The 19,565-nt window shown below is 38.0% G+C and overlaps 1 pseudogene; it reads right to left on the bottom strand.

The window, feature by feature from the left end:
- Positions 1–12,771: 12,771 nt before the first annotated feature.
- On the bottom strand, positions 12,772–13,045 carry LOC143657850 (diphthamide biosynthesis protein 3-like; annotated as a pseudogene).
- Between the last annotated feature and the right edge of the window lie 6,520 nt (positions 13,046–19,565).

The raw sequence follows: 19,565 nt of genomic DNA, 5'->3' as shown, positions 1-19,565 counted from the left end.
CTTTCAGCTTTAGTACTATAGGTTTAGTTATTGTCTCAATTATTTTAAAAATGTGTTTATGTTATCAATACCACTTCTCAGTTTGCAAAATTGTTATCTAACATGTATAACCTATCCCCAACTCTTATGTAATAACAGGAATTCACCACATTTATCACATGCAAAGCATACTTCAATGATGTCTAAAAGTTTTTAAAACTAAAGTTTCTGTCTTTTGTAAATTTTACTTAATGAAACAAATAAGCTATAAAAAAAGAAAAGACAGGAAGCAGGAATGATGTGGGTAAAGCAATGGTCTGTGCAGCAGGCTTTAAACAGGCTTCAAAATGCTCTTACAGCATTATTCACAATTGCTAAAAGAAGGAAGCAACCCAAGTGTCCATTACCAATGAACAGATAAATAAAATGTGATATATACATACAATGGAATACTATTCAGCCATGAAAAGGAATGAAATCCTGATACATGAGCCAACATTGACGAACTTGATGACATCATGTTGAATGAAAGAAGTCATACACAAAAAGACAAATATTGTATGATCTCACTGATTTGAAACAATTAGAATAAACTCATGAATATATGTTACCAGGGGGTGGAGTGGGAATAGGGATTTGGAAGTGAAGTCTTAAGTTGTATAGGGATTCTATTTGGAATGATGGAAATGTTTGGTAATGGATGGTGGTGATGGTAGCACAACATTGTGAATGCAATTAACAACACTGAAACACATCTGAATGTGATTAAAAGGGGGAAATGTTAGATTGTATATATGGTAACAGAATAAAAAATTAAAAAAGAATCGGTGGAACAACACTACACAAACAGTCATCTGTGCTATCATCAGTTGTAACAGAAGCTCTATGCCAATGCAAGGTGTTGGTGGTTCGGTGGTGTATGGGAATCCTGTATTTTATGCATGATTGCTTTGTAAACCTTATAAAAAAAGAAAGACATACCCCTCACCTATCCTGAATATTACTGTGGGGGTATTGCCCTAGGGGCAAAAATGATTGGGGCACTAGTGAAAAGGATGATTTGAGTCTGCAGGACTTCTGGGGTTTTTCGTTTTTTTTGCATGGGCAGGCACCAGGAATCAAACCCGGGTCTCTGCCATGACAGGCGAGAACTACGCCTGCTGGGCTACCGAGGCTCGCCTTCTGCAGGACTTCTGAGGGAGAGTCCCAGGACAACAAAGCAAGAAGTCTTCAGTAAGCAATCACCAAACCGATAATAAACATGTAGATGTGGGGAGCACCATAGTGTTAGGAAGAACACCATACCTGAAAGAGAATAAACTCTCACCCAATTGTGAAGAAGAAAAGAATTTATTCACAGTCTTGCAGGAACGGGCACCTAGCCAAAAAATGGTGGCTGGTGAGCCAAACAATAACATGCCACAAATTTTATACCTGAGTCTAGCAGACAGACCTCTCCCCTATTTCTCCACTGATTGGATACTCTAGAGGTTACAGCCTATCTACATAGTCTAATTCAAACTTCCCGCTAAAGGTTCCCTTTTTGTGATCATGCTTTATACATTTCAATGACCCTAGTTGCTACTTACTTAAACTTGCTTCTACCTATTTGGCGCCAATTTTAGGCTTATGTCAGAGCTCTCTCCTTCTCTACCTGCAAGACCGGTTTGAGCGGTCCTGCAGCCTTTTCCTGCACCTTCTTGTGTGAAAGCTAAACTTAATTTTCTTACATATAGTTTTTCAAAATTCTCCATATTAGAGGGTACCAGAAGATCATGTTTATGACTGGATTTATCTTGGGATTGCATAAGGTTCTTCTTTTTTTTAACGTGGGCAGGCACCAGGAACTGAACGCAGGTCTCTGGCATGGCAGGTGAGAACTCTACCACTGAGCCACTGTGGCTCTGCATAAGGTTCTTAAAAATAAAAAGTCCAATAACATTTACATAACCCAAAATTTCCCCTTTTAACCACATTTATGTTACTAGAATAAAATTTTGAAAAAAATCCGTGGACCTCTACAACATAAAGTGAATCCTAAGTTAAACTATGGACTATAGCTAAGAGTACAATTATAAAACTGTGCTTTCATCAATTGTAAAAATGTTCTGCACCAATGCAAGGTGAAATAATGGGGTGGTGTTGTGGTTTGAAGCTGTATGTACCCCAGAAAAACTTGTTCTTTTCTCCTGTAGGTGTGGACCTACTGTAAATAGGGCCTTCTGTGAGGCAACTTCAATTAAGGTGTGACCCAATTCATTCAGGATGCACCTTAATCCTATTATGGGAGTCCTTTATAAAAGAATGAAATTCAGACAAAGAGAGAGTAGCCACTTTAGAAAGAAGTTGAAATGAAGGAAATCCAGAAGAGAAGGGTGAGACCAGCAGATGTGGCCATGTGTCTTGCCATATGGCAGAACAGCCAAGGATCATTGGTAGCTGGTCTTCAAGAAGAAAGCATTGGCTTAATGATACCTTGATTTGGACATTTTCAAGGCCTCAAAACTGTACGCTAATGAATTCCCATTGTTTAAGCCAATCCGTTTCATGGTATTTGTTACAGCAGCCTAGAAAACTAAAACAGGTGGTATATGGGAATCATACACGGGTGTATTATGCTGTATGTGTGAATATCCTGTTATTGAAGCACCATTGGTTGATCATTATTTTTTTGGAAGTGCATGGGGCCAGGAATCGAATCCTGCAGGTGAGAATATTACCATTGAACTACTCATGCACCCCCGGGAAACCCACATTTTATGCATGATTGTTCTGTAAACTGACAACTTCTCTAATCAAAAAATGAAATAAAATAAAGTAATGTAAACTTAGCTTGCATTCATCAAGCTAATTGAATCCATGGGAAAATTTGTCACAATTCAAGGAAAACAAAGAGAGTAAGAAAATAAAGACAAGATTTGATCAGTGTTTAGGATGTTTGCAGACTTCAGATATGAAGCAATTTTTAGTTTTGACAAGGCCTAGGGTTGGCCATGGGAATAGAATGCTGAAGTGGAAAGGAGGTTCATTAAAATTGAGGAGGTCAAGGAACAGAGAGGCCAGAAAACTGGACGGATCATTGAGGTGAATGTTGAAGTCACTTAAGTTCCTATAAGTTTGCAATAGCTTGGTGGTTCTCAAAATTTGGTGTATAGCAGAATAACCTGGAAGTCTTGTTTAAACACAGATTTCTGGGCCCCACACCAGAGTTTCTGATTCAGCTGGTCTTGGTAGCTCAATAATTTGAGTTTCTACTAGGCTTTTGGTTGATGCTTATACTGCCAACCTGGGGACCACGCTTTGACAATACCTGCAATAGAGTAAAGACTGAGGCAGGTGCCAAAGTCTTCAATAAATGCATTTAGTGGATGATAGCAATGAAAAGGTAGAGATACTAACCCTAAGCAGCTGATTTCAGATGAGACCTTGACATATGAACAACTCACCTGATGATTAGTCATTGTCCACCTTGGCTCACTCCAGAAGTTTGGGCAGCCTTCATCGTCTCAGCTTGTTCTAAATTTCACACTCTTTGTCTTTGGACTTGGATTCTTTGTTCATTGGAAAACACAGCATGTTAATGTTCAATCAGAAACAGAGGCATCTTTATTCTAAAATTAGCAACTTCAGGGATAAAAGCAGACGAAACTGCCAAATTGCTTTCTAGCTTAGAGGTTTCACTGCTGTGTTGGGGAGGAAAGAAAGGAAAAGAAAAGAAAACACTAGAGAGGTCATTTATAGATGAAGTGAGTCACAGCAAGCATATTTCTCAAACTACTGCTCTTTCTCATAATCAACATGTTTTGTGCCTTCATACAATTCTCTGAAACATATTTTACAAGTTTTAGGAGTTACCTTTATCTCTTTACATTAAAAGTCAGGAAAACGCAAAAAGGATTCAAACGTTATAATAAAATATATAACATAGTAAAATGCAGTCTTACTGGAGAGCTTTACTTCAGCTTGATGAGTCAGAGAAGGCTTTTTTTTTCCACATCAGGGAGTTTGCTTTGTCCCTATACAAGCCCCATGTTCATTGTTCTCATTTAATTAAACTGTAAAAAGAAGAGATTTAACTGATTTTTAATTGTAGAAACCTATACGCAACATAAACTTTCTCATCTTAACCCCTCCCAAGCATACAATTCAGTGGGATTAACCATATTCATACTGTTGGGGTGTACTTATCTCCATCATTACCCTAATTTTCCTATCACCCCAAAAAAGAAACCGTGCATTCATTATGCATTAACTCCCCTTTGCTCCCTAGCTGTACTCCACTTTCTGCCTCTATAAATTTGTATATTCTAAGTATTTCATATAACATACAGTATCTGTGCCTTTGGATCTGACATTTCATGCAACACAATGTTTTCAGGGTAAATCCATGGAGTGGCATATGTCAGAATTAATTAATTTTTAAAATAAGAATCTTAGAAAAAATGTTATGAAATATTTGCCACACAAAACGGTATAGAGACTAGTACAATGAACAGCTATACAGTCATCTTCCAACTTGAGAAATAAGCATTATTCGTACAGTTGAAATCCCCTATGGACCTCTTCCCATTTACGCCCCCTACTCCCCCTATGAGGTAAGCGCTTCCCTGAAATTGTTATCCTGCCAATGCATTCGTATTATATCCCTAAAAATCATATGTTTTAATAGTGGTTTTTATTTTGAAATACTTTCAAATTTACAGGACAGTTACAAAAATAAGACAAGGCCATACAGAGAACGCCAACATATTCCTATACTCTCAGATACCTAGAGCCACCAATGTTAACATTTTGCTGCATCTGGCAATTTAGCACTGTTATAAAACTTACAGTTTAGGGTGGGCCATGGTGACTCAGCAGTCAGAGTTCTTGCTTACCATGCAGGAGAACCGGGATCGGTTCTTGGTGCCTGCCCATACACGCAAAAAATAACAATAATAAAAAATTTAAAAAACATACATAAATGACTAAAGCTTACAGTTTATATTCCAATATTTTCATATGTCTTTTGGGGTTTTTTCTGCTCCATTATTAGATCCTGTTCGGGATCACATATTGCAATTAACTGTCATTGTCTCTTTAGCTGCTCATTCTTTTTATAAATTGTAGGAACATATATACAACATAAACTTTCCCACCTCAACCGCTCCTAAGCATACCATTCAGAGGGATTACTCATATTTATACTGTTGCAGTAGCCTCACCACCTTCCATTACTAAAACTTTCACATCACCCCAAAGAGAAACCCTGCACGTATTATGCATTAACTCCCCATTCCACCTACCCCTGGCAACCTGGCTTCTAATTTCTGTCTCTATGAATTTGCATTTCCTCTGATATTTTCTTCTAGTTACCATAAGGCTTAAATTTAACATTCTAAATTGGTCACAATCTCATTTGCTTTGATACCAACTTAACTTCAATGGTATATACAAGCTATGTTCCTGTATCTCTCCATCCCCCCACCTTTATGTAGTTCTTGTCACAAATTACAAGTCTATATATAAATAGAGTCCAAATTTACTGACTTCTCATTACATTTTATGCATTTGCCTTTTAGATCCTGTAGGAAGTAAGAAGCGGAGTTACAAACCGAAAATACAGTAGTATTGGCATTTATATTGATACATTTTGTTGCATTTACCAGAAATCCTTATTTCTTCACATAGCTTCAAATTACTGTCTATTGCTCCTTCCTTTCCACCTGCTGAATTTCCTTAAGTGTTTCTTGTAGGGCCGGTCCAGTGTTGATAAACTTCCTCAGCTTTTGTTTATTTGGGAATGTCTTAATGTGCCCATTTTTTCCCCCCTTATATTTGAAAGACAGTTTTGTTGCATACAGAATTCTTGGTTGGCAATTTTTCAGCTCTTGAAATAGGCCATCCACTGCCATCTTGCCTTGCTGGTTTCCTATAAGCAATTGGCACTTAATCTTATTGAAGCTCCCTTGTATGTGCGACATGTTTCTTATCAATTGTGGCTTTCAGAATTTTCTCTTTATCTCTTTATCATTCAACAGTTTGATTATAATGTACAGCACCCTGGGTTTATTTGGGTTTATCCTGTTCAGAATTAATTAATTTTTAATCCAACTTTCTTTTCACTGGAGACATATTTTCTGATTCCACTGTCAAGAGTTCTCATCAACTACTGCATAAGACTTTGGAGCCATCATGCAAAGAGGATTTCTGAACAACACTTTGATTTTCTAGAGTTCTTATGGTCCATATTCCATATTAGATATTAACTACTCCCTGTCCATGTTGGATGTATGGGTAACCAGAGAAATCAAGACTTGCTACCTCAACATGGAGCCAGAATGTGAAAACTGATAAGGAACCTTGGAGATCACCCCTTCTGAGTATTCCCTGGCCTCCAGACATTTTACAGATGGTAAATCTGAGACCCAGAGAGAGGAAAGACTTGTCCAAGGCCTCAGCATCTCAGCTTCTTAAAGGTCATCAAACCCTGCCTACACAGTGTCACAACCAGGACTAGAATTCAATCCTCCCAAATAATGGCACGGTGTTCCTTCATCTCATTTTGAGATAGTACACTTGGGCCTCAGAAGTGATCTAGAGGGGTGTAAACCTTCTATTTTTCTGATCAAATCATCCTCACCTGCTTTCTGGCATCTGCTAGAAGAAATTGAGAAGGGTACAGATGGAGAGTGACTCTTCAAGCGTCTTCCCCAACCAGTAGCTTGATGAGCACTTAAACTTGCTTGTAATGGAGATTTTTGGGAATACAGACCTAAGGAATCAGAAACTTTGGGGCGGAGCCCAGAAAACTGTTTTAACAAGCAGTAGAGGTGATTCTGCAAGACTCGAAAGTTTGTGATGCATTGTAGTAGAAAATTAATTCGGCACTATCAGAAAGATCTCCTGTTCACCTCGTCCTTTCTATTCTGGACAGAAATTTCAGTCCTCTCTGAGTCTGTGTCAGGTTTAGTGGAATGAGCTCTGGGTCAGATTTAGCTCTTCCACCATTTGCTAATGTATGAGGTTTCCTTTGTCTGAGTCTGGTTCTTCTCATGTGTCAAATGAAATAATAACCCCTTCTACCAGCCTCTTAGGATTGCTGTAAAGAGTAAATGTGAGGCTGGCTGAAAGATCACTTTCTAAACAAGCTGTCTGCTATGAATTTGTGAGGGATTGCTAGAGTGGTGCTTGTATTGCAACTTTACTCTCAGCTCTGAAAAAAATCCTTGTGACACATCTAGATTGACACTGAGAATAGCCAGCCCACCAACCAGGGGGACTTTTCTAATAATGACTGTGCTTATGGGAGACTTTTGCCCTATGTCTCTCGTTCTGGTGTGTGGTTGGAATGCAGCTCAGCATTTTATGCCCAGAGGGTAGTCAGCTGAAATTTCATCTCACCCAGTAAGCTTGCTTTCTCCTTTATTAAAGGAGGAGCTTGTTTATTTTTAACTGGGAGTCTTTTTCATTATCCAACAGAGTTCATAAAAGACAGTAGAGACCTTCCTAATGATCCCCTCCCTAGAAGTTTTAGGGTACTGAATATTAAAAATAACAGGAAATCCTGCCTTAGTAATCAGTGAATTGTGTTGAAATTCCTATCCTTTGCTTTTGCCTTTTCCCACTTAACCTCTTGAACCACTAACTTTTAGAATTAGAACGAATTTTAGCGATCATCAAACTCAGTATTTTACTCATTGTGGATCTCCTGTCCACAGTACCCTAATACTTTCTCACTTAGTCTGCCTTTTATTTATTTATTTATTTTTGGGTTTGAATTATCTGAATTTATTTAGCTTACCAATAGTTTATCCTGGTAATAAATTAATATGTACAGTTATAAATAAAAATGTAGGTGCTTTCCAAGGAAAATGTTTCTTTCTGGAAGAAAGTTCTATATGCACTAAAGTATATGTAGAACCATTTAAACAGCTGTCTTTATAATTTTAGAATTCAAAAGTGAGGTAACACCAAGTTTTTGAAGAATAGTCTGTTTCTCTGTAATTCATGATTTGGATAGTTTGCATTTATAGAGTTTTCAGATGCCATTTCAGTTCCTGCAAGCTACCAAATCTGACATTTTAGACCTGACAGTTCAGACATCATTTGATCCAGTCACCTAATTGTTTAGATAAGGAATCCACCGACATTGTCAAAGATTATAAAAGGTAATAAGAGGCAGAGCCTGGACTACACATCGGTTCTTAGAAAGATTCCAGAAATGTCTGTTGGGCTAAATAAGGTACATGTATAACACAGAATACTAGTCATATCTAAAACAACCCTAGTTTACTTTCTGTTTAACATTGGATTGAATTCTGATGGCTCTTTTGTAATTCACATAGTTTAGTGATTTGGTTGCTTTGAAACAAAATCATTCCAACTGTTGCTGTTTTTCACCAATCACTGATGGCAATGCTGTTTATGCTTCCTTTCTCCTGAGATGTTTCAACTTTGGCAACTTTTCTTTTTGTTCTTCTGTATTATAATAGACCTATGATGTTCTTCTGTACTTATAATAGACCTATGAAGATTTCATATGAAGATGTAAAATAACGTGGTGATTTATTATATCTCAGCCTAATGGTTGCACAGAGACATGCATGTAAAAGGCTATACACTTGTTTTGATTTAAACTTTCAGTGAGTTTGTACAATACATTTATCAATCAGTGATAGAATGCTTAAATTTTAGCAAGCCATTTTCCTCTTTAATTGCAGGAGCCATTTCCCAAATAGTCTGTCAGACATTAGTTCATTTTTTCAACTTTATATATATTAGTGGAAAGTTGCATATATAAAGGGAACTTTTGACTATCTATATAAGTGATTCTAATTTTGTGCTACTTCTCAGTGTTGCAGAAAAGGAAGATGAATGGACTATTTTTATATATTTATTTTTTTCCAGAGTAACTCTCTGTGAGAGTGCATGTCTGGTTTGGTTGCAGGTTATGACACACTAGATGTGCCCCCATGGGCATATTTATTCAGAATAGACCCCCAGTTTTCAAGCTCATCTTTCAACAAACAGAAGCTGCTGTAGAGGCTTCACCTTTTGGGAATAATGGGATGATATTGTAATCATGCTGAAAGCATTGCCTCCAGCCACAAAGACTGGGCATTAACCTCCATCTGGAATACAATTTCATTAGCCTTTTCTAAAAAGCAACAAAATCCAGACATAGAAATATTATTTGCTCTGATTTGGCAAAATCACGCAAGCATTTATGAGGATGACATGTTTGGCTCCTCTCATTCTGTTACCAATTTTGCTTCCCTTGGCTGCCTGTCTTTTTATCTTATATCGATTTTCAAGGAACGAACAGAATATTAAGAAAAGAAAACTTGATATTCTTTGACCATTTCATTTTTAAAACTTTTCTTTCTTTTTCACTAAGTTTTAGCTCTGGAGAAATTGTGACCTCACTATATTTCCTCTTTAATACCACAACTGGCACTCTATGCATGAAGTGAAATAGAAAAGGCATGCTTAAAAGAATATGAATATTCTAACAATGACAAGACTAAGGAGACACAAATTTTCTTAAATTTAGAACAGCAAAGTTGATGTCAGATTTCAAAGGAAGGGCTAATTTCATTTAAAAAATTTTCCTAACATTTTTAAATTGTGAAATACATACACAAAAAAAGGAATAAATTTCAAAATACATTGTAACAAGTAGTTATAGAACAGATTTCAGAGTTTGGTATGCATTACAGTTCCACAATTTCAGACTTTTCCTTCTAGCTACTCCAAGACACTGAAGACTAAAAGAAATATCAATATAATGATTCAGCGATCATACTCATTTGTTAAATCCTATCTTCTCTGTTATAACTCCACCTTCTCCTTTGATCTTTCTCCCAATCTTTAGGGTTATTTGGGCTATGCTCAACTAACTTTCATGTTGGAAGGGGCTGTCAATAATATGGAATAGGGGGATGGAACTAACTGATATTCTGGAGAGACTGACCCCTCTGGGTTTCAGGACTTCTCTGTCCTAGGAACCCATCTAGAGGTTGTAGGTTTCTGGAAAGTAATCAAAGTGCATGGGACCTTTGTAGAATCTCAGCTAAAGCCCTAAGTGTTCTTTAGGGTTGGCAGGAATGGTTTTGGTTGGGGTTTGGCAAACTATGGCAGGTAGCAATGTCTAGTGGAAGCTTGCACAAGAGTAGCCTCCAGAGTAGCCTCTCAACTGTATTTGAACTCTCTTAGCCACTGATACTTTATTTTGTTATATTTCTTTTCCCTCTTTTGGTCAGAAAGGCAACAATTCCATGGTGCCAGGGCCAGTCTTATCCCTGGGCATCATACCCCACGTTGCCAGGGAGACTTTCACCCCTGCATGTCATATCACATATAGATAGGGAGGAAAATTATTTTATTTGCAGATTTGGGATTAGAGAGAGAGAGAGAGGCCACATCTGAGCAACAAAAGAGTTTTCTGGAAGTAACTCTTAGACATAACTATAGGTAGACTTAGCTTCTCCACAACGAAATAAGCTTCACAAGAGCAAGCTTCAAGATCAAGGGCTTGGCCTAATGACTTGGGAGTCTTTAATTTTTGAGGGTATCAGGGATTTTCCCAGTGGTAAAGCTTAATCACTTTCTCCCATCTTTCCAGGGACTTTGCCAGTACTTTTTAACAGAGTATGCTCAACATACTCTGGGATGTATCAAGGTATTACATTAAGCTATACAGAATTATAAGCCCTCATTCCCGTTCTGAGCTCCATGTGTTTGGGTTGTTTAAATGAGCTATCCAGGGAGGTTGAGTTAGATTATGCGCTACAGAAAATTTAGGTTTTGGACAACATAAACCTCACAGAAAGAGCTAATTTTAATAATCTTAATAACTATGTGTGTTAGGGTTCTCTAGAGAAACAGAACCAACAGGAGAGATCGGTAAATATAAGATTTATAAAGGTGTCTCACACAACCTTTGGGAATAGATGGGAATGGAAGAGTCCAAAATCCATAGGGTAGGCTGTGAAGCTGGTGGCTCCAATGAAGGGTCTGGATGAACTCTACGGGAGAGGCACACTAGCTGAAGAAGTAGTGCAAGAGTCTTTCTTCTCTCTTAAAAGTCTTCAACTGATTGAATAATCTCATCTTGGGGGATGTGTCTCAGTTGACCACAGATGTAATCAACCACAGATGCAATCAACTGATTGATGATTTAATACACCAGCCTTCTGCTTTATCAAACAGCCACAAAATATCCTTGCAGCAATGGTCAGACCAGTGTTTGCCCGACCAGACAACCGGGCATCATCACTTGGCCAAGTTGACACCAGAACCTAACCATCATGACATGTTAAAAAACATAACCCCCTTTTTGTCAAGATATTCTAATGACTACGGCAGATGATTCTAGGATACTGAAGTAATTAGGTTTAAGATATAAAAATGATGAAATTGAGGGGGAAAAAGTAATGATTTGAAGTTATCTTTTTTAAAAAATTTGGATGGAAAATTAAGAACACTTGCAATTCAAAGTTTTATGCATGAAATCCAGTTATGTCATGTTATGGATTGCTTCTTTTTTTTTTTTTTTTTACATTTTTTATTGTGAAATATAACATATATACAAAAGAGTGATAAATTTCAAAGTACACTTTTTTATGCAGTAGTAGCCAGCATTTATTGAGAGATTCATGTTTAGGCACTGTGTGAAGCAATTTATATGAATTACCTCATTTAAAACACCTAATACAGAGGCCTGTGAAATATGTTCTATTATTATTATTTCCTCTAATTTTTTTAGAGAAGTTGTAGGTCTACAGAAAAATCATGTGAAATCACAGCATTCCCATATACCCTCATTTTTGTTGACACTTTCCTTTAGTGTGTTGCTTTTTATTTAAAAAACATTTTTATTGATAAATCTTTACACACATATAGTCCATACTCGGTTTGCAATCAGCGGCTCACAGCATCACACATAGCTGTGCATTCATCACCATGATCCCTTTTTAGAATATTTGCATCACTCCAGAAAAAGAAATAAAGAAAAAACTCATACATCCCATACCCCTTACATCTCCCTCTCATTGACCACTAGCATTTCCATCTACCTAATTTATTTTACCCATTATCCCTCATTATTTATTATTTTTATCCATTTTTTTTCAAAGTACATTTTAACCAGTGGTTTTAGAATAAAGCTAGAGTGTGGGGTAGGTTACAGTTCCACCATTTCAGGTATTTCCTTCCAGCTGCTCTGTGACACTGGAGACTAGAAAGAAATATCAATATAATGATTCAGTAATCATACTCATTTGTTAAATCCTATCTTCTCTGATACAGCTTCTCCTTCTCGTTTGATCCTCCCACTCTTCAGGGATATTTGGGCAATGAATATTCTAACTTCATGTTGGAAATGGGTGTCGACATTATGGGGTGGGGGGATGCAACTGGTTGATGTTCTTGAAGAGATTGATAACTTTGTGTTTCAGGGCTTATCTGGCCTAGGAAACATCTGGAGGTTATAGGTTTCTGAAAAATAAACTTAGCGTGTGAAACTTTTGTAGAGTCTCGGAGCCCTGGGTATTCTTTAGGGTTTACAGGAATACTGGTGGTTGGGCTTGGCATACCATAGCAATTAGCAATATCTAGCTAAGCTTGCATAAGTAGAATGCTTCTTTAACTGAAGGTGAATGTGGCAGTTATGGAAAAAATCTACACTCTGTAACAGAACAACAAACCACAAACTGTTGTCCTTGTGAAGGGTTCTGTAACTTTGCATTTGATTTTTCTTCTCAGCTCATCCTCAACTGTTGGAGATTTGGATTCTTAAAGCCTTATTCATCATTTAACTACTTCTTTGTTGGTGGAAGGTGCTGAGGTTGTTTCTCCATGCATAAACTGATCTTTGTCACAAATCACTTTTATAATGAGAGAGCAACTAGGTCACATTGCCATGTCTTCCTCATTCTCCAAATCTTCCTTGGTGATGGATAAGTTATCCCCACATGGGCAGGGGTAGAAATCAGTCTCCGAATTCATCATACTGGAAGTCCTTGAGATTCATGTCATCATGAAACACTGCCAGAGTCAGCAAAAGGGCTGTTGCCCCCGTCATGACACCACCTCCAAACACTCAGCCCTTTTGTACAACTCTGGTGGCTAGGAGCTCACCACCCCACAAGTAGCTATTCTATACAGCATAATTCTTCCTTTTGTTGTTACATAAAATCTTCCTGTAACTTCTTACTACCCCTTTGCTTCTAGCTCTACCTCCTAGAGTAAAATGAAGCACATTGATGGTCTCTTAATAAGAATAATAACAGCAATCATTTAAGAATTTGAATGTCTTTACAGATTCTGTAAACAATGGACTTTTTGTAGAAATAAACTGTCATAAACCCTCAGTACCTTAGATTCAGCCTTGATTAAAATTTGGTCGAAAAGCGGGGGCCACCAAAATTCAATACCAGAAATTTTCAAAGGATACAAGGATTTTTGAGAGGGTAAATCACTGAATTAACCATTAACTTCTGTTTATATAGATAGAAGGAAAGAATAGTGAATAATTACATACCACTTATCCTTGAATTTAAGTTAAAGCTAAATTTACTCTGAATTCTATAAGGCTGGTTTTCTATGTTTATCAAAAGGAGCAGAGCTTCCCAATGATATCAAAAGTTTTATTTTAGAGAGCGGGCGGACGCGGCGCTGGCGCAGCCGAGAGGGAGAGAGGATGGAGCTCACGCGCTGCTGTGCAGGACTCGCCCAAAGCCGCTAGCGCGGGGAGGCTGCGCTCACCTTGGTCCATGGACGCCGGTGCGGCCGCAGCATAAACGAGCCAGGATTTTCTTCCATGCCATATGTTGTGGGGCGCACCAGAAGAGAGACCACACAAGTCAAAGCAATTTGCAAGCCAATTAGGAATCTTTATTAGCCGGCGATGGGTGACTGCCTCAGAAACTCAAGAAAGAGGAATCAGAGAGCAATCCCGAGGAGTTCTCAACGGGGGCTTATAAAGGCCTCAGTTTCATTCAGCTCAGGAAACAAACACCACTGGAAGCAATGTTACCACATCATCTGCTCCTAATAGTAGCTCCACATCTGGTTGTGCTCCTAGTAACCCTTTCGGTTTAGGTGGCCTTGGAGGGCTTGCAGGTCTGAGTAGCTTGGGTTTGAATACATCTAACTTCTCTGAACTACAAAGCCAGATGCAGTGGCAGCTTATGTCCAACCCTGAAATGATGGTTCAGGTCATGGAAAATCCCTTTGTCCAGAGCATGCTGTCAAATCCTGATGAGGCAGTTAATTATGGCCAATCCACAAATGCAGCAGTTGATACAGAGAAATCCAGAAATTAGTCTTATGCTAAATAATCCAGATATAATGTGACAATTTGGTGGTAATCCATTTGCTTCCTTAGTGGGCAATACATCTTCAGGTGAAGGTACTCAGCCTTCTCACTGGGGGTGCACTGCAGCCCTCTCCAGACCAGAATTACAGGTGTCAAGACAGCCAAGAACAAAGCAAGAAGCTTGGTGTGAAGACAAGACATGGGGACAGAGGAGAGGCAGAGGGAAAATTAGCCAAGAGGCGGCTTCTCTGAGACTGAGAGGACTCAAGGGTTGGTTGAAGCATCAGCTATGTGATGCATGGGAGTGTGGAAATTTCCAGAATCCCCTACTGACCGGCCATCAGGGATGCATGTCCCCCAATAGATTGTCGTCAGCCCAGAAGCCATTGCAGGAGCCATCCTCATTTCCCACCACAGCGGTCTGCAAGCTGGCTGATTGCCTGACATGGTGCAGCACATGGCCTTGCCCCAGCAATTGCTGGGCCTCACCTGGCCACATTACAGGGTCCAGCTGTTTGGTCAGACACGGGCCTCTGTGTGACTGTGATGTGTTCTGTAGATGGGCTCAGCATCTGCGATCAGTGGACTATAAGTAAATGAAGTTCCCTGCACGATAGGAGTGAGCCTATCCTCTCAGTAGAGGTCTTCAGAGCAAAGAACTGAGGGTCCCAGAGAGAGGAAGAAATTCTTCTTCAAGACTTCAGCATCAAATCCCCTTGGAGTTTTTGGCCTGCTGACCTGCCTATGGATTTTAGATTTACCAGCCTCCATAATTGTGCAAGCCAAATCCTTAAAATAAACCCATCTGTCTGTCAAAAAAAAAAAAAGTTTTATTTTAATAGTGTGAAGGAATCTCAATTTGTAATCTCAAGATTATTAATTGTTATAGGAAACTATATTTGTTAGAATGTTTGTAGAAGAAAACAATATTTATTCACTTGAAATTATAAACTATTTGACAATTATATTCATTACCCTTATGCTGAGTAACCACCCAGAATAACTCAACCGGAATAAAAGACTGCACAGACCAATCTTAAAATAAGGAGCACTGATAAAGGCATCCCTCTTTGTAAAAATCTATGTTATTGTAAAATAAAGAAGTACCTCTAAATAATTATCTTTTAAATTTTAATTTATTTACTTTTAGAAAAGGAAGAACACTTATGTGATTTGAATTCAAAAGTTACAAAAGGCTACACTATGAAAAGTCCCCCCTTTTTCCTATTTCTCCACCATCCAGTTTTCTCTGGTGACAATCAGGCAATCGACACTACCAGTTTCTTTTATACTTTTCAAGGGATATTTTATATGTACATAATCATACAGGAATGCTAGCACGCAATACCCTGTTTCCAGATCTTACTTTTTTATTTAACAATAATGAGAGAGAAACCCTGATCTTCATCTGCCTTCTTGAATCAAGGTGTCTCCCTGGATGCCTTAGATTGGACATTTCTATAGACTTGTTTTAACTGGGACATTTTCTCAGCCTTAGAACTGTAAACTAGCAATCTATTAAATTCCCCTTTTGAAAAGCCATCCCATTTCTGGTTATATTGCATTCCGGCAGCTAGGAAACTAGAACATGTTGGAATAAGGAAAAATTGCTGGGCAGATGTGTTTGAGAAAGTGCAATGGAAGGAGACGTAGTACGGTGCTATTCGGGGTGCTGCCTTGGACTGTTTCTCACTGGTTTGAGACAGAAATTGAGAGTAAATGTTTAAAACGTCTATAGCAATTTTTTTTTTTTTTGGTCTATAGCAATTTGACAGAAAAATTTATGTCTATTGAATCTAGTAGTAATTGTATTCTGTATTTTTTTTTTTGGAATGTTTTCACTTTTGAAATATTTCCTGAAATTTTCAATATGGAAATCATACTTTCAATATTTTTCAATTAATTTAAAGATATATTGTAACAGAATAAACGCATTTATGTTGAAGACACTTCTCCTATTTGGCACACTTATGCCATTGTTTCCTTAATTGTTTTTAGTCCTATTTTCCATGAAGAATCAGATAGATTCTATGGTTGCTCCCTACTTTGGGAAGTATGCAAACAAAACAGATAAGGCACAACCAACTTCAGGTCCTTCCCACTTGAATTCTATAGCTCAACCTAGTAGAACATTTGGACTTCAGGTTTATAATGAATTTGGGGGGCAGGAAAGGAAAAAGTAATTGATCTGAAGAGGGGTCCAGACTCATCAGGCAGCTCCTGCCCTTTTCCTAGCCAGTGCTTATGAAAAATTAATTTCTAAGGTGGACATTCTCCCAGGCCAGTGTTTTCTTTCTCCCAAGCTTTTCTATATTAGCACCATTTAATCCAGACAAAGAGTGAGAATTTTGAGGGAAATCACACAAAATGGATCACCAAAGGTCCTTGCCATGTGAATCAAGAATTAATGAATACCGCCCTTGTCTAAAGAATGGTGAAATTGGGGCCCCACTCATATCTGCAGAAACATTCCACATTCTTATCCTCTGAGCTATCAGGATGTCAAAAGCCACCTCGGGACATACATATATATATTTTTCAAACCTACTAAATTTATTTTAACATTTGTTCCCCCTACTACTTATTTATTTTTAATCCATATGTCTTACTCATTTGTCCATACCGTAGATAAAAGGAGCATCAGACACAAGGTTTTCACAATCACAGTCACATTGCAAAAGCTATGTCATTATACAATCATCTTCAAGAAACATGGCTACTGGAACACAGCTCTACAGTTTCAGGCAGTTCCCTCCAGCCTCTCCATTACATCTTAACTAAAAAGGTGATATCTATATAATGCGTAAGAATAACCTCCAGGGCAACCTCTCGACTCTGTTTGTAATCTTTCAGCCATTGACATTTTATTTTGTCTATTTCGCTCTTGTATGTTTTTTTAAAAGATTTTTGTTAGAGCAGTTGTAAATTCCCATAAACTCCCTTCTCTCTCTCTCTCTCTCTCTCTCTCACACACACACACACACACACACACAGTTTTTCTCTATCATTAACATTTTGCATTAGTATGTTCTTTTGTTACAATTCATGGAACAATTATTATGTTATTAACTTTAGCCCACTGTTTACATTAGGGTTCACTCTTTGGGCTTGAGTATGTGTATGTTAACTTATATACAGCCTAAAATTTCCCTTTTTATCCCTTTTCAAATACACAATTCAGTGCTGTTAGTTACCTATGAAAAGTTGTGCCTCCATCCCCATAATCCATTGCCAAAACGTTTCCATCACCCCAAACAGAAACTCCATACCAATCAAACATTATCTGCCTATTCTCCTCTTCCACTAGGTCTCTGGTTACCTGTATTCTCGTTTCTGACTATACATACGCATATGCACTTACCGTATTTGTCCTTTTGTGTCTGGATTATTTCACACAACACGGTGTCTTTAAGGTTTATATATGTTGTAGCATGCATCAGAACTTTAGTTCTTTTTATGGCTGAATGATATTTTATCGTGTTTAAATATCCATTTTGTTTCTCCATTCATTGGTTGTTGGACACTTAAATTGCTTTTGTCTTTTGCTGATTGATGTGCAAATATCTGCTCAAGTCCCTGCTTTCAAATTTTTTGAGTCTATACCTAGAATTGGGATTGCTGGATTATATGATAATTTTACACTTACCTTTCTGAGGAGTCACCAAGCTGCTTTCCAAAGAGAATTCACCATTTTACATTCCCACCGAAAATCAGTGAGTGTTCCTATTTTGCCTCATACACCCCAACATTTGTAATTTTTCATTTTTAATAGTAACCATTTTAGTGAGTGTGAAATGTTATCTCATTGTGATTTCCCTGGCGGCTAATGACTTTGAGCATTCTCACATGTGTCTATTGGCCATTTGTATATCTTCGTTGGAGAACTGTCTATTTAAGTCTTTTTTTCCCCCATTTTTAAAATTGGTTCTTGTGTCTGTTGTTGGGTTGAAGAAGTTCTTTATATATTCTCTATATTAAACCCTTATTAGAAGTCTGGTTCCCAATTATTTTCTCCCATCCTGTGGGTTGTCTTTATATTTTCTTGATAAAGTCCTTTGATCCACAAAAGTTTTTAATTTTGATGAAGTCACATTTATCTATTTTTTCTTTTATTGTGTTTGTATGTTATTTTAAAATTTCATTTTTCTAGTAACAAATTTTTATTGAATTTTACAAAAATATAGGTCTGCAACCGATTGTGGAAAAGAAAACTGGGTCCTTCATGACAGATAGTTTGGGAAACTGTGGAGAGTTTGACTTAATGAGGAGACAAATAGTTCATTTTTAGTAAGGAAAACTTTGAAGGCAAAGTAAATGAGCAGAGGTACAGTTAAGTCGAAAGTTGTGGTGGGTGATGGGAGCTTGCGAAAGTTTTTTTGTTTGTGTGCTTTAATATTCTCATTGAAATTGGTAGCAAAACCATCAGTGAAGTGAGGATGAGAAATGAAGTGTTGAAAGTTTGAGGAGAGATGTGAAAAGGTTGTCTAGCACAGTAGAAGAGTATATGGATCTGGAGAAATGTAGTAGTATAATCCACTTGAGGATAATGATATCTGATTTAAAGGATGGTTTTGACTGTTCGTCCATTCCCCGTTTTGCTGCAGATTTGGAGTTTCTCAGAAAGGAGCGAAGGACTGACGGAGGTGACTACGTGGGAGTGATTTTCATGATGGACAATAAAATTTAACCGGTTTAAGGAGAGAAGGGAGGACATGAGTGTAATGAGGAATAGTGAAAAAGCAGTAAGAGATCAAGGGACTCTGGGTCTTGGTGGAGTTAATGAAATTTTGGAGTTGAAGTACTAGAATGAGCTAGAAAGGAAGACGACTGTGGTGGGAGAGTTGTATGATTAAAATTGAGATTATGGAGGGGTTACAATTATTGGTGATGGGAAGATCTAAGATTAGAGTATGAGAGTGAGAGGCTGAGGCAGGGGAATCGCCAAAGGACAGGAACCGAGCGGTCAGGGCATTGCAAAAATCATCTAAGAGAACAATGGAATTCTGAAAGCTGACAATAATAGTGACAGTGAACCCGAGCTAAAAGCTTGAAGAATGAGAGGAAGTGACCCACACTTTCATAGGTGACTGAAACTAGTGGGTACAACAGATTCCTGCCATAACGTGATGTTCAAAGCTCTTATTATTTTTAAAGAGAAGGAGGGGTAGGATTTGAAGGAGTGTGGCTCCTTTAAGGGCCTGGGCGGAGAGAAACCAGAAGGTCGTCGACCGCCGGGGCGGCACCTCGGCTGAGTCTGCGCATTGAGGAGGGAGGCGGGGTCAAA

Source organism: Tamandua tetradactyla, chromosome 2 (assembly GCF_023851605.1).
Source record: "Tamandua tetradactyla isolate mTamTet1 chromosome 2, mTamTet1.pri, whole genome shotgun sequence".
Lineage (NCBI taxonomy): Eukaryota > Metazoa > Chordata > Mammalia > Pilosa > Myrmecophagidae > Tamandua > Tamandua tetradactyla.
This window is presented reverse-complemented; position numbering and strand designations above follow the sequence as displayed.